The sequence below is a fragment of the Papaver somniferum genome, unplaced genomic scaffold, assembly GCF_003573695.1.
Source record: "Papaver somniferum cultivar HN1 unplaced genomic scaffold, ASM357369v1 unplaced-scaffold_133, whole genome shotgun sequence".
NCBI lineage: Eukaryota > Viridiplantae > Streptophyta > Magnoliopsida > Ranunculales > Papaveraceae > Papaver > Papaver somniferum.
Window position 1 is genome coordinate 15,769,566 of NW_020622492.1, and position 16,858 is coordinate 15,786,423.

The following is a 16,858-nucleotide window of genomic DNA, read 5'->3' on the forward strand; positions in this document are numbered from 1 at the left end:
GAGAATATTTTCGGTTTTGGAAATTCCTTGGTGTCCAAAGAACCCTGGTCTATAAATACCTAAGTTTGCATTTATATCAAACTATCCTAAGAGCCAGGCAAACTTCATTTCTTGTTTTTTTCTGGTGGAGCCGTCTATCGGGAGAAAAAAGTATCCTAATTAGGTGAAATCTCTAACGACCGCTCATTTAAATACTTTTTTGGGATCAAGAATCTTTACGAGTACCATTGGTGGGAAACTAAATAATTACAGTTTTATTAGTTTTCAATTTGATTTGATTGACTAACGGTTGTTGAAACTTTGATTGCACCTAGTTTATTTATTCTTGAGAATCTTCTCTTCTGATATAAGATTCGCTCAGACTATATCAAAGTATCGACGAGATCTTTAGAACTGTTGTTAGATCTAAAGACATCTTGTGATAATCCATTGTTAACAGACTCCGTTCTGTGCGTGATTGATCACAAGAGATTTAAATGGTGTTTTGCAGGTTTTGAAGATAAAAGAATATTTGAAGAAGAAGAAGAAGAATTCTTATTAGTTTTCGTGTCTTGTGGATTTAGTGCACAAACCTTGATCGGCTGGGATCCAACTAGAATCGATTTATCTTTGATAGATCTGATTAATTAGTCACGTGAGATCTGCATTCTGTATATTTCTCTTTGGGATCTATATTGATTGAGTGTGAACCTATACTTGAATATTTCGGTAGCTAAAGTTGGATTGATCTAACCAGACAAAGGAGTTTATTAGATTTAACATAAGAGCCTTTGTAAACGACTCATCTATTTCTTGTAGAAAGATTGATTAAAGTGATTACCAAACATATTCTTTCTTTTTTGTTTGGAATACGATCTAAAGGACTTGTTATTCACGTACGTGACTCTAGAAGTCGAAGGCGCATGGATACTGAGGGAACTAAGTATCTAGGGGTAGTCTTCTTGGTCTCAAGTATACGAAGTTGGTATTAGATTTTGTATAGCGGCTTAATTCTAAGAGTATTCAAAACTGGACTAGGTCCCGCGGTTTTTCTGCATTTATAGTTTCCTCGTTAACAAAATCTTGTTGTGTCTTTTACTTTGATTTCCGCATTATAATTGTTACTATAATTAAGTAAAATACACAAGTACATCAACTCTGTATTACTTGATAGTGATCCTATAGAGTTTGGTGATTACCGAACCTATTACCAAGTAACACACTTTGTTTTTGTATTCTCTCGATCTTGTATCCATAGTCAATCACACAAGTTATCTTATTGTCGTATTGTCTCGATATTGTATCCATAGACGATCGCACGAAGTGTGAACCGATTTGTCGTATTGTCTCAACTCTATCCGTAGACTATCAAATTCGGTAGAGTACTTATAGGTTGGAACAAAAAGATTGTGGTGTATTTGGATACCCTCGTCTTTTCATAAAGGGATTAATTCAAAGTTATACAGATAATTCATCCGGTCAAATATAAAACATGTACATACCTGCACATTCGAAGAATTAAATATTACTATAGTTGTTGGAGCCGCTCGGATACCACTTGCAAGCTTCTTTGATCTAATCTCTATCTCCTGGGGACTGCCTCTATCTTGTCTAGGTTTTACCTGACTATACTTCTGAAATATTAAGTAAATCACATGAATAACATCATGCATACTAATAGATACCAAGCAATTGAAGACACGAGTTCTTACCTGAATCGGCTCGTCAGAGGCCTTCCGTTTACTCAAAGGAAGCGTCTTCAACCTAGGACGATTCTCTAAGATCTCTGGAGTAGGCTTGTATCGTGGTACTGTCAAAGCTGCTTGTACGAATTGATGAAGATCAAGAAGCTCATTCCGCCAGAATTCTCTATATTTAGGAGTCACCAAAGGTTTTCATCCAGGGAGCAGTAATGGAAGACTTTTCTTATCTATGTAAACATTCATATCTAAGATAGATTTTAGATGCTCTATCAAGGGTTTTGATGGACGAAGAGATGGGACTCCCTGATCAAAACCCATTTGACGAGCAGCTCTATCAATGTTATAAGATTCCACATTAAAGGATACCATATTAAGAAAGGCGTGCCAGGTTTCATTACTTTCATTTACCGATAGTGCATTTCTACTCATACGGCAATATATAGATGGGGTGAGATGTATATCACCTTGGAGAGTGTAGCTGTGTTGTTGAATTTTCCGATTGCAAGAAACCTTGACTTTAAGTTGTCTGATGAAGAAGAGACATGGCGCATTACTCTAGCTCAAAATATAACAGAGTATAATGTAAAGGATGATCCTAAAAAGTGTTTCTATACTTGGTGGGTGTCTGTGTGGTATCCTCTGGTGCCGAAACCGGGTCATGTATTGAACGACGGGCCCAGTGTTGCCGCGTTCTTATGTCTGTGGCTGTCTAGAGATATTTTTGATGATGGTTCTGGCACAAAGACAATAAGATCGAAGCTAGTTCCAATCGTCATCAAGTTGGCACAAAGCGTGGTTCTTCCTATAGGTAACTTGTTCCTTCTCTGTACTCCCATCTTGATTCTTTAGTATCAAACTTGTATGTTTCTAATGATGTTTGAAGATAGAATCATATGTATATATTTCATTTCTTCAAGCATTCTTATGGGATCATTTCAGTGATTATGCTCATACTCCCAGTACTGCATTTTCGAGCATGCATGGTGGTGCTAGAATACTTCATTGGTCAGACAAACGCCCGAAGCCTTGTAGAAGACTCGTCGATTTTTTGGATGATGTGCATACTTTGAGTTTTCGTCTTAGGCTCTAGTCCATCCGTCTTTGTTTCATCCAAACGTCTTTGCTTCTGTTTCTGGTTTGATATTTCATTCAGTCGCAGACGCCTTAACAGCTGTGCTTATCCAGATTGTCCCTGAGATGATCATTGTTGAACATATACCTCATTCATCCATCCCAAGAGCGTAATGGAGTTTGGAAACTTTTGAAATCCACTGGAGAAGCTGGATACTCATTCTTCTGGAGACGGAACCTAATTACACGTTAGAGAGAGATAGATGGTACGACTTCTACATCCTTTGAATCAGAAAGGAAAGTCACATGACCGTCCTAGATTTTGTGTAGGGCACTTCAAAGAAGTCATCATCTATATTCGGCATGTCTTTGGAATCATTAATACTCCCTTACTTACGGTGAAAATATCTCCAGGTGACATCTTATCCAAACAAAAATTTCTTACGCTCCTATTTACTTCTGGGTAGCTACATGTACGAAACGGAAAAGAGTTATTACTTATTTACATATTTTTGCATGCAAGTCCTAGTCAAAATTTGTAATTGTTACCAATGATCGAAGCTACATGGTCGAAGAAACATGGAGCTTACTTACTAACAAAATTGTGAATATCAAAATTCATGGGAAAAAAAAAAGAGCAACCGTGGGCATCATACCACGGCCACGACAAAACTAGGGTTTTACACCCATGCAAAAAAAAAAAAGGAAAAGAGTACATACCTCGAGTTCTCCTTGTTCATCTTGTTATTAATCCTAACTATTGGAGATTGCTTTGTTGTTGTTGATACTCGCTCTACCGCTGCTAACAAAGAAAGTCATTCATACCGAGCTAAATTTTCAAGTTCGGTTAACTACTCGTGAATATTACACTCACAACTAAGATACAACTAGGGTTTGTACCTTAATAATAAACGCACAGAGAAGAAGAGTACCTACGTCGAACTCCTTTTGCTATATAAGAAGGAAAAGGACGAGCAAAAAAAAAAATGAAAAAAAAAATGAAAATGAGAGGAATTTACCTTGTTGTTGGTGGTTGGCGTACACGATGATGGATTTGGTTCTGTTGTTTTTTCAAAATAGGAAAGAGTAAAAGCTCCCTTTATACCCGACAAGTTTCAAGTCCGGAGAGGACTTCTTCCTCTCGCTCGCATGTACGGGATTAGAAAAACCCGGTTGAGCTCCAAAACCTTGACCGGACATGCTCTCTTTCCATCCCGGCTATGATGTGGTCGGGCCACATACTCCAAATATGTGGCCCTTCTTTTCTTTTCGACACGTCTAGCTTTCAACCGGAAAACTTTTCTAAAACAGTTTCGATCAAACTAAGAACCAACTATCGTAACTACCTAAAGGGAAAATAGAATATTGCCCATAACTATCTTAAGAAAAAAACTTCCCATCACTCTTAAACAAAGTTACGGAATATCAAAATCTCCAGAGGTTAATCCTTTGCCTGCAACCTCAATGGAATTTACTCTGCACAAATTTATATTTTACTGATTTGACAACCTGCTATCAGCACTCAGCAACACTTATCTTACTGGTACTTGATATATCTCGAACACTCATAATTGTTCGACATTTATCTATAGAAAATTAAGTGCAAGTTGACTGCTGCTTTGTTTTATCACTTGGTGCAGGTATGCTAACCTGCCACACTAACACTTGCAACAAACCAAAAAACCAAATGGTCAGTAGGTTAAGGATGGCGTAAGTAAGAAGCTTGAACAAATTTACAAGGAGGTAATATAGCACTTATTCTTACGCCCCTCATCGTACGTACTGCGTAATAATTTTGTTCAACACCAAAAATATTTGCATTTCCTATATTTTGAATCTGTTGCAAGGACATATGTTTTGGCGTCCGCAGGCAAGTGCAACGAAGTTATATATGTAGAGTTATAACTAAAAAAGCCATAATTATAGTTTGTTTTTGTGTGTTGTGGCTTGTGTGTAATTTAAGCAAAACGTTTCTTTTGTAAAATCTCACAAGGTTATAAGATAGATATTCTTACAAGGTTATCATCAGATGTTTATTACAGACACAGCTGAGGTGTATTTATAAGACTAGCACAGACTTAGTCTATTGACTTGACTGAACCTTATGTTCCTATTCCTAATACACCCCCCTCAAACTTTACAAACAGAAACTGTAAAGTTTGAACAGGAAAAATAGAAGACCAACACAGTTACACAAACAAGAGCCAGGATGTGGAAACTACACATACTCAAGCCAATGTGACACAAAGAAGAAAGAAAAAGTAACAAACTATACTGTACTAACAAGAAAGGTAAGACATAGCCAAAATAATCTGCATAAGCAACTCTCAGCAGTAGTAGTAGTGGCATGAAGTAGCACTGTCAGCAGCTAGAAGTAAGCAGTCTTGTCAGCGAGCCAAGTCTTCATAACACCAAATGTACAGCAGAATAGAACAACCAACAGTTGATGAAGGATTAGTAGCAACAGATGAAGAAGTTACAGCATCAGAAGAACTAACACAGCAGAAGTATGAATGTGAAGCAGAAATACATATAGCAGTAATTGCAGGATCATTCATACACAAACAAGACCAAAGTAAACTGCAGCGTTATTGCAGAAACATCAGCAACTAGATTATCCCTAAACAGAAACCAAAGGTGAAGAAGTAGCACCAGCTGTTGCACCAAGGGACACCAATAGTTGCAGAAACACAAATTGCCTTAATTGCAGCATCACTTATACACAATTTGATGAAGTAACAGCACCAGTACTTAATATTGCAGCATAAAGCAATGTTGGCAGCAACAAAAAAATAATAACTCTGACAAATTTTATAGAAGGAGCAAAGGCATGGCAAGGAGAGAACTATGTGCACAAACAGAAACTGCATGAGAAGTACTAGTAACAGAAGAAGATGTTGAAGTAGAAGCAATATTGTCAACGGCTAATGATTAAGTAACAACAAAAGTAACGATAAACTAGCACTAAGCTCAAAAGATGTTGCCAGCAGCAAAATGCAGGAATAACAAGCTATTGAGGTTAGTTTTGAATGCATAATTTCATGAAGTAACAACACCATTTGTTGAAGCACCAGTAGAAGTATTAGAAGTATGAACAACACCACTAGAATAAGCAGCAACACAAGGTGGAAAACAACAAATATAGCATCTTCCACTATTCGTTTCGGTGTTCTCTGTTGGATAAGAGACTCAAGTTGTTTTTGGTGTTCTCTGTTGGTTAAGAGACTCAAAATGTTGTTGGTGTTCTCTGTTGGTTAAGAAACTCAAATTGATATTTAGAAACTGGTGTTTATAAGACCAGATCTGTGAAGGTATTGATATGACTTGTTTTGAAGTAACAAGTCATATAACTGGTTATTGAAATGTTTTTAGGACCACTTAGATATTGAAAAATTATTACTCCGTATGTGAAAGACATACAAAAGAAGTAAAAATGAATAAATGGGGAAATTATTTTAAGAAGTTATTACCCATATGAATGTTGATATACCCGGAAGCTGTTATTGCTGTTGCATTGATGATGATGTTGCTTCTATTATGGCATCAGTTGACACTGTTGTTGTTGTTATAGTAAACTGGTCTTCAATTTGTTGTTGTTGCAAAAGTAATGCTTTTCGATGTTACAATATATAAATGAATAATTGTTGTTGCAGTTGTTGCAGGACCTCAAAAATCTTTCACAGGAAGTTTACAAGGAAGAAAATGGCAATGAAATACAGATCCAAGACTCAAAATCGGTATCAGCAAAAAAATCGACACATCTGTTATTACTTTCACTAATCCGCTTAATTGAAGATCAAAAGAAGTAAACATTATAAAATAACCTCTTGATAAGATGAACTTGGAAGCATTAGCAGTTTCAGTATCAAATTCGGAATAATCATTGGCAGAATAGAGTAATCATCCATGAGTAGTTTGATAAGATGGATCAAAACAAAGATCCAAAATCTATAATAACATATTCCTTAATTCTAACACTACTTAATGAAATTTTGCCTCCATTCTCAAAACTAAAAACCAACAAACTCTGATTTGGGAACAAAGTAGGAATTCTAGTACCATAAGGAAGTGATTTTAGGGTTTGAATCGAGAACTTCAATGGTGAGATATGATATTGTAATAGATTCAAACTAGGTTGTCCTAAATTGACAAACGCAGGAGGAGCAAAGAATACTGTAAAAGATAGTAAGTGCTGATGATGATGATGGAAATTATGAGATAAAATCCTAGCTTGAATTTTGCCCTGGAATTTCAAATCAAAGAAAAAAATTTTATCCCAAATTGTAAATTGAATGCAGTAACCAATCTTGAAAGAATCACGAACTGACAAGATTTAAATTCAAAAACCCTAAAAATCTTTATAAAGAACAACATGACTATAAACATGAAAACCCAATAATCAGAAACTCTAAAAAATCCCAAATTGTAAATAACTAGGAAAGTTGGTTAAACAAAAAATCAGAAGAATTACCAGATGTAGCTCCTTCAGCAGCGGAAGACAAAATTTATGTTGTTGTTCTTCACCGGTAACGATTTAATTGAATAAATTTTCAGAAACAAAGAATTGAGATTATTCAAGAACATATAGGGTTTTGAAGTTTAATTGAAGAAATTTTGAAGATTGAAGAAGTTAAAGATATGAAGATTGATGTTGTTTAAGATTTGAAAGTGTGACTGAATAAATTAGGTTAGGATCGAACAAAAAGTTTTAGGATTTTTTTCTTACTCGACTGATACCATGTAAAATCTCTTGAATTGATATAAGATAGATATTCTTACAAGGTTATCATCAGATGTTCATTACAGACACGGCTGAGGTGTATTTATAAGACTAGCACAGACTTAGTTATTGACTTGACTGGACCTTATGTTCCTATTCCTAATATCTTTGTTTCTTTAACATTCAGTTGATTGTATTCTTAAAGCTTTGGTTGACTTCAAAATGTGGTGTTGTATGAGTTGGAGGCATAATTGAATACTTCATTTTACTGTGAGTTTAATGAATAGTTCCGTACTAGTGGAAAATAGAAGATTGAACTGACAGAACATGCCTTAAAAGCAAGATAAATGGGGAGAGTTTGGCTGTTCATTCTGAAGGGGAGATTCCTCTCTTGGAACGATACATGGAAACAACCTAGGCCGGTGGAAAAATACAACAAGGAATCTAGGTTGAGGCGCGAGACACGTTCTTAGAGAACCATTATGAAATAGAAGAGATGTAACACTTCATTAGAAATTAAAGATACATTTTTCTTTAAATCGTAGCATGTAAAATTAAACCTGCACTTGAAGATTTCAAACCATAAGCACTTATTTCACTTCCTGACAAATTTGAAATCAAATTTGGTTTGGCTGTAAGTACACCCACAATGAGTTAGTACTTGTCAGTACTACTATCAGAAAGAGATGTCGAAATGTGATTCAAATTTAGTAAAAATATATCAACATCCACAACTTGTTAAATAGTATTCTAACAAATCTAATAAAAATATCTAACAATACCAAACTCTTTCTATTACCAAAACACCATAAAAAGTGTATATTCTCGGCTTCGAAACAATATGACCCTGTTTGGAACACTTATTTTCTGCCATATTTTGGTGGGGAATTTGGCTCGAAAGAAATCCTAATCTTTAAGTACAAGGTGAAACTGATATTGGGAAGGTTGCGAATGTTTCTGTAACTTCTTTGCTATGTTATTCTTTTAGGTAGTTATGGTAACATTGTACTTCTTATATCTTTCGACTAATTCTATACCTTCAGCAATGTCTTCTAATATCTCTGCTGAGATAGTGAAGAATCATGGCAAACTCAAAACAAGTAAAAAACTAGAACAAATCAAGTGGGAAGGGGTGTCAAACAATGAAAACTATGGTAGAGGAAAAAGAACTCCTTCAAAGAAAAAATAGGTGGTTTAGCTTTGTCCGTTATCGTTCTTAGTTGCAGAGAGTACTTACTGCCCTTAGTGGCAGTGACTGCTTTGCTGTTCTTTAGCTTGTTGTGTCTTCTGATGATCTCACAGACATCAAAACAGAGCAGCAAAGCTTTTACTTTTTCCTATTTATGTTTCTTTTTACCTTCAGCGAAATTGTGTTTCTTTTTACCTTTAGCGAAATGTTTCACAAACGTTTACCGGTTGGAAGCTGGACGTGTCAAAAAGAAAAGAAGGGCCATATACTTCGAGAATGTGGCCCGACCACATCGTATCCGGGGTGCTCTCGTTCTTTTTCCTACCATTGACGTCCGATGAGCAAAAGCGGTAATTTGATAATATCCTCTGATTTATAGCTGCTTCACCGGTGCGACTGCCAAGGAAGTTCAAACCAACTGATATCTCTCTGGTAACATCTATCTACTCCGTCTTATTAATTTATTTTTGACTATCATCATCTGGTGCCCTACCCCGCAACAATGTCACTGTTATGTGCTAAGTAGGGGACTTAATGTTGATGGTGGTTTTTAATTCAGGGCTAAAACCGTAAAACTCCATATTTACGTGCATTCGTTCTGTAAAGAAGTAGAGTCACTAAAAAGATAATGAGTGCCTATGCCTCTCTTTTTACTTATATACTAAGTAATCCACTATCTACATATATAAAATTTAATAGAATAATATTGGTGCATGTTGTAATAATCCTAAGTATTCTGTAAATTCATAGATCTCCTAGTGTTAGAGCACTGCTCGGTCGAACTCGAAAGCGTTGCTATCTCAAGCTTGTTTGTCAAGTTTAGTTGTCAAAATTATAAGTCTTGATTTCTAGTCTACTTATAGCTATGTCTCGGATTAGGATAGAATGTGTAGTTGAGCTTTAGACTTCACGGCGTTTATCGATTGAAGACGAAGAACTATTAAGGGGAGCTTGTGGAACTTCATCAACGAAAGGTATTGATGCGTGTCGTAACCACAACAAATTAATATTTTTTCACCTAATTAACAAGTAATATAGTGTAGTCAAGTTCGTTCCCACGAGGAGCAAGAGATTTTTAGTTGTAAAATTGTCACAAAAAGGGGGTGGGTGGGGGGTGGGGGTTGGTTTTGGAAAGCAAAAAGAAAGTAAACAAAGTAATCAAAAGTTTAAGTTGAAATCAATAAGAGAGATTAGATCAAGGAATCCTTCTTTGTTGCAATACAATGATTCAAGTTATGTTCTTTTCCATTTTTTATTAGTCACAGATTATCACCAACCGTAGGATAGCAGGTTCGCTTAGCTAACCCCAAAATTCCTCGTTTCACTGAGTAACAGGTCTGCTTAGTTATCAGATTCTATTCAAAAGAACCACCTTGAGGTTCGCTTACAAGATGTAATTCCCCCGAATGCATTAAGATTTATGAATTTAGGTTTAGTACTAGTAGTTAAACTCGGTTCGTTTGGTCCACTTTCTAGCGTTGTTTTCACACACAATTGCTCCACGGAATCCCTCTGCAAGGTCTCGTGTTTTCTACTTGTGTAAAGTGTCGAGAACGATTACGTATTCCCTAATTTTAACTAGATTTAGGTTGAGTTAACAAATCAATTTAGCGTGCACTCTAAATAATCTATCAAACAACCATGAATGTATATACATTCCTATTAGTAAAAACAAATGATAATCATGTGAAAAACTTCAAAGTAGATTTTAAAACAAAAATTCAAATCATGTTAAGAATTAGGAAGTCATCCTCAATCAATAATAAAATTAGTTACTCATGATAAGGAGTTCACACAAAGAATAAAGAAAAGAGAAGTGTTGTGTGTAGAGGTGTAGAAGTATGCAAAAGTGTGTAGAAGTGTAAAAGTGTGTAGAGAACTTCTCTATTTATAGGCTTCAATTTCCTAGCAATCCTCTTAGGAATAGAATCCCTTTCCCTTTGTAAGTCTTCTTTCCAAGTCATTATCTTTCTCAAATCTTCCATCTTCACTTTCCAAATTCAAGTCCAATTCCTCAAACCCATGAGTCTAGATGAGTCTAGAGAATTCTTCACAAATTTCTGTATTTTTGGTCGCCTGAAAAGTTCTCGGGATCACCGGAATCCGGCCTGAAAAGTCGATGTCGTCCACCTGAGTTCTGTCGTTGTCGACGAAATATTCAGTCAGATCCCGTTAGAGTTAACGGTCAGTTGTTAGTTACTGAAGTCAAGCTCTGAGTCAGTCACACCCAGTCAGCTTGAGTTAGCTGTCTTGATCGGCTGACTGGTCTGAGTTACTAGTCAGGATCGGTCATCGGCTCACCTGACTCAGCTCATCGTCGGCACGAGTCAACTCGCCGGAGCAGAAAATTCAACAGAGTTTCCTCTGTTTTCATGCTGATTCTCAGGCCAATTTCTGCTTCATACCTGTTAAGAATCCTACACATACATCTAGTCATTTCAATCATTCATTCCAACACCACCAACAACTATTCTTTTCTATCACCGGAAGCAACAACAGAACCCATTGTTCATCTCTTAATCCAGAAGCAGTTGTTCTTTATCTGAACCTGACTGAACCCAAGTTTATTTCATCATCAATTATGTTCCAAACCCATGTCTCCAATCAACAGCACCACCATCTTCTTTCTCAATTTCAGTATCACCAGCTATCCATCCTTAATCCATTGACAGGATCATCACAAACCCGTTCTTTAGATACGAGTTGTAACTCGTTTCAATTTCATCACCATGAACTCAATTCTGCTCTGTGTCTAACACTGATAAACGCACATTCTCTGAATTTGAGCTTCTTCTTGTCTGCAAAACCCTAACTTCAATTTTTTCCATTACCCCTTAACAACAATTTCTCTTGTTCATCTTAGAGAGCAACAACAACTCAATCAATCCCAACCCATCTTTGATTTCCAGTACAGCCGCACAATTAACAACATCTCTCTGAATTCAATTTCTTCATCTGATTTCTGTATTTCGAGTAACAATAAATCAATAGTTATCTTCATGGATATAATCTTCCAGTCAAACCCAACACCCTGATTTGAAACTCTCGAAATTTCTTTCTTTCACTTCGATCGGATCTCTCGCTCTGTTGTGCCTCTATTTCTCTTTCTCAATTTCAACAGCAGCGGCTGCTGCTTTCTTTTCTCTCTTTCTACACAAATGATTGAGATACTCGATTTTAGGGTTAGGTAATAATTGGGTAGGATTGTTGACACCCATTATAAGAACCACCCCATGGGTGCCTTGAGCCAACAGTGGCCTGTCTTGATACCTCCCAAATCAAAGATGCCCCTTAACCTCGATTGGGCTCCAGATAGTGTTTGTCCATGAAATGACAATTTTTGTCCTTTCTGCTCAAATTGGGCGATTTCTTCTTCTTTTCCTCCATGCGACTCCAGAGTACCTAATAACTCAAAAACACACGTAAAATACATAATTTACAAGAAAAATAGCAAAGAAAGTATAAATCATAGATATTAAATACGGTGTATTCTACACCTATCAAATTCCCCCACACTTAGACTTTGCTAGTCCTCGAGCAAATCAAACTAAAACATACAACTTCAAAGCGTTCTAGCGTCCCAAGCATCCAAAGAGTTATGAGGACATAGAGTTTCAGCATGCTAGTAATAAGAAGTTAGAAATACCAAAGAACATATTCTCATTCTTAAATGTTGAGCGAGAAATAACCGCACTATAATGAGAGAACGTGTGTTTGAGAGCGATCAATAAGCATTTCGCCTCGACTTCTGCCTCATCAAAAAGGGTTTTATGAAATTGCACTCAAAAGTCGTACTTTTATGGTTCTCACATGTGTGCAGGTAGGAATGAAGAAATAAATCCTGCAACACGTTGAATGGTGGGAAGGACAGCCTCCAAAATATTTTAAAAAAACCCACATCTTTTAACATTTTGAAAAAACATTTTTCTGACGATCTCTAAGAAAGGAAATCAACCACTATTATCAAGGATGAGATTACTTACTCACCTTCACATCCGATTGCAATGATGATAACACCACTCTCACAACATCCAATAGAAACGTCTTCCGCTCCTCGTCTTTATCTTCTTGGTCATCGGCTTCAACTACTGATGCTAAATTCTTGAACTTCGTAGATCCTTGACAATTTGTAACTCTTTACCTTAAATCCTTGTCGCTTGAAACTTCCTTATATATTTTCCTTCCCCACGGCTTATTAAATAAATAAAAACCAAAAAATAACAAAAATTTCTCTTATCATCATTTTTTTCTTTTACTTTTTTTTTCTTTTCTTCATTTTTTTTTAATTAATACAAGAGAAATAATACAAAACAAAGTGAAATAAAACAAACCATGGCCGTGGGAAAAGTACTTTACCGCCTGATTATTCACAACTTGTATCTTCTCGAGATCATAAACTTCAATAATTCTCACTATTTGATTTTCTTTGCTCTTATAAATAAGTATTCATACTTGGATATAGAATTACCTTATTGTATTGTAAGTCTTCAACATATATGTAAAAAATCTTCTCATTGTATGTTGCTTTACTTGAATTTGAAATTTGCTCTTTTTCTCGTTCTGTTGCTTGTAAACCTTGAACGTCTTCAACTTTCCTAGTAGATTTTGATGTCGCTCCTTGTTGATGATGATGATGGTGTTTCTATGAACCCGTTGTTTTCGAGAGAGAGAATGGTCCTAACTGCAAATCGAACCAAAAGAAGGAGGATTTCATCTATAGACGCCAGTCCACCCTCATGATTGACAAAATTAGCACTCAAGAGATCAAAGAGTAGTTCTTCTATTGGTGGGAGGTTGGGTAGATCACCATTCTATCCGGAATTAACGTACGGTGACACTCACTCGAAAAAAAAGCTTTTTTAGTCCGCTACAAAGAAAATTTGGTCGGTGCCTCACATGATATAATTACGGGTAGTCTCTACTAATGATTTATCAGCAACTCTAATAATGCATTTCTCCCTGCTCCTCATTTGCATCACCGGCATGATTAAATCCATTATTTAACACTCTAACAAGTAAAAAATCTGAATGTAGTTCCCTAACACTTCCAAATTCAGTTATTTCGGTCAGAATTCTCTATGTAAATATACCTAGAATTATGCTAGTGACTCTAAAATCTCTACAAATTGGAGGTTTTATGCAAAAATTTTTTTTTTTTAAATATGCTTAACCACTCCGCCACACTTAAACCTTACATTTTCCTCAATGTAATTGAATCCTCCTAGCAAAGTTAAGGGGGGAAATCCTAACATGATATGGAACAAGAAAAATAAATAAACAAAAATATAAAAAACAAAAGAATAAGAAATACAAAACCTATGGGTTGCCTCCCATTAAGCGCCTGTTTTAAAGTCGATGGCCCGACTTAGCTCTTTCTTCACATTCATTATCCCGCATCAATCTCTTTAACGAGAATACATAACTTCACATCACTTGGGTATCTCATTGTCTCAAAGATATTGAAGTGGATGACTGCACCATCAAACTCCATAGTCAAGGTGTCATTTTGGACATCAATCTTCGTTCCGGCGGTGCTTAAGAATGGTCTACCCAATAGCAAAGATGTATACTTCGGAGAGTTCTCATCATTCATGTCTAAGACATAAAAATCGGATGGGAATACAAGCTCATTAACCTGCACCAAAACATTCTCAACAATCCTTTTCAGGTAAACATTAGATCAGTTAGCAAGTTCAAGAACTACTCCGGTCTCCTTAAGAGGACCAAGATTTAAAGAATCATAAATCGAGTAAGGCATAACATTAACCGATGCTCCCAAATCTAGCAAAGCTCGAGTAAACCTTGTTTTACAATTGTGCAAGGTATGGTGAAACTACCGGGTTCCTTTAATTTAGGTGGGAGTTTCTTGAGAATAAACGTCGAAGCATTCTCCCCCACACTCATGACTTCATTCCCTTTCAATATTTTCTTCTTCATGCACAACTCCTTTAAGAACTTTCCACGGCGAGGAATTTTTCGAATAGATTCAATGAGTGGAATATTGACTTGTACTTTCTTAAGGATGTCCCAAATATCCTTGTATTCCAACTGTTTCTTCGACTTAGCAAATCGGCTAGGAAACGGGGGTGGAGTGGTGAAAGTAGGAACTGGTTTCTTGGAATTTTTCTTTGGTGTGGTTTCCTCTTTGTCTTCGACTAACTCTTCATGCACCTCATCTTGTTGATTTGGTTGTTCCACTTGTTTTCCACTCCTCAAGTAAATCGCACTAACACTCTCTCTTGGATTCACAAATGGTTGTGAAGGAAGCTTTGTGGATGCTTGAGCTTTCAATAGGTTCGCATCGGTCGCCAATTTCCCCAGTTGAATTTCCAAAGCCTTGATAGCCGAATCGGTCTTTTGTTGGCTTTGTTGTAACATATAAGTAATACCTTGCATGCCTTGCATTAACACATTGAGCTTGTCATCACTCAAAGAATCACGCTCCTTCACTTGTTGTGGTTGAAATTGTTGTTGAGGTTGGAAGCGTGATTGTTGGAAACCACCTTGTTGTACATACGGATTAGGAGCCGCCGCTTGCTTGTTGGTATAACTAAAGTTAGGGTGATCCTTCCATCCGGGATTGTAAGTATTGGAGTATGGATCGTACCTTGGCCTTTGTTTAGGAAACAAAGCATTTACTTGTTCCAACTTTTCATCATATGAAGGTATAATAATCGCAGCCATCCTTTACATCATTATATCCATGTTACTCATCCTTTGATCAAGGTGTGATGATGAATCACTAACTTCATGCACTTCCTAGCCATTATTTCTTCTCTTGTGTAGAATTGTTGTGAGTTTGCATCCATATTTTCAATCAACTCGGTAGCTTGGGTCACCGTCTTGTTTACTAGTGCACCACCACCTGAGGCGTCAAGAAGATATCTATCACTTTGGTGGAGAGCTTCGTAAAAGTATTGGAGTATCATAACATCACTGAATTGATGGTGTGGATAGCATTCCACCAATCTCTTGTATCGCTCCCAACATTCATACAATGACTCTCCCACATTTTTCTTCATCCCAAAAATCTCCTTGCGAATTTGAGTAGCTTTTGATGCAGGAAAATATCTCTCGAGGAAAAGTTTCTTCATCCCATTTCATGTTGTGATACTTCCGGAAGGCAAATAATACAACCATTCCTTAGCATTGCCCGCCAAAGAGAACGGAAAAGCTTTCAACATTGCTCCATCCTCATTAGTCTCCGATGGAAGCATGGCCATGACTATGGTATAGAAGTCCATAAGATGTTTGTTTGGATCTTCATTCACCATGCCATGAAACTTTGGTAACTCTCTAATCAACCCCGACTTGATCTCAAAGGTTGAGTTAGTTTGGATACACCATTGTTGTGTGTCGATCTTGTGAGAATCTAGGTCCTTGAGTGTACGGCCACCCATTGCTTCTTCTTCTATGTCCGAATCTGCGAACTCACTTGATGAAGAACGAGGAAGCGGAGTGTTAACTACTCGAATGAAGTCTTTTAGTAGAGTGCCGGATCGAAGATGTAAACCAATTGGACTTGGTCTGCCCTCTTTAAGCATTCACCAAAGAAATAGTACCTGAAACAAGATTCTCAAAAAACTAAGTTAGATACGATATAGAATCTAACAAAGCAAGAATAAAACAAAAGGAAAAATAAAAACAACTAAAATCGTTCACTGCTCCCCGGCAGCGGCGCCAAAATTTGATTCGTGTCGTAACCACAACAAATTAATTAATATTTTTTCACCTAATTAACAAGTAATATAGTGTAGTCAAGCTCGTTCCCACGAGGAGCAAGAGATTTTTAGTTGTAAAATTGTCACAAAAGGGAGGGGGGGCGTTTGAAAAGCAAAAAGAAAGTAAACAAAGTAATCAAAAGTTTAAGTTGAAATCAATAAGAGAGATTGGATCAGCAATCCTTCTTTGTTGCAAAACAATGATGCAAGTTATGTTATTTTTCACTTTTTGTTAGTCACAGATTATCACCAACCGTAGGATAGCAGGTTCGCTTAGCTAACCCCAAAGTTCCTCGTTTCACTGAGTAACAGGTCCGCTTAGTTATCAAATTCTATTTAAAAGAACCACCTTGAGGTTCACTTACAAGATGTAATTCCCTCGAATGCATTAATATTTATGAATTTAGGTTTAGTACTAGTAGTTAAAATCGGTTCGCTTGGTCCACTTTCTAGTGTTGTTTTCACACACAATTGC

At 36.6% G+C, this 16,858-nt stretch overlaps 1 long non-coding RNA gene across 1 annotated transcript; it reads right to left on the minus strand.

Annotated features, from left to right (window-relative positions):
• Positions 1-4,723: 4,723 nt before the first annotated feature.
• On the minus strand, positions 4,724-7,672 carry LOC113333698. Its single transcript, XR_003352205.1, has 2 exons — positions 7,225-7,672; positions 4,724-6,996 (listed from the first exon to the last, which is right to left on the minus strand). It is a non-coding gene; the product is annotated as an uncharacterized LOC113333698 (long non-coding RNA).
• Between the last annotated feature and the right edge of the window lie 9,186 nt (positions 7,673-16,858).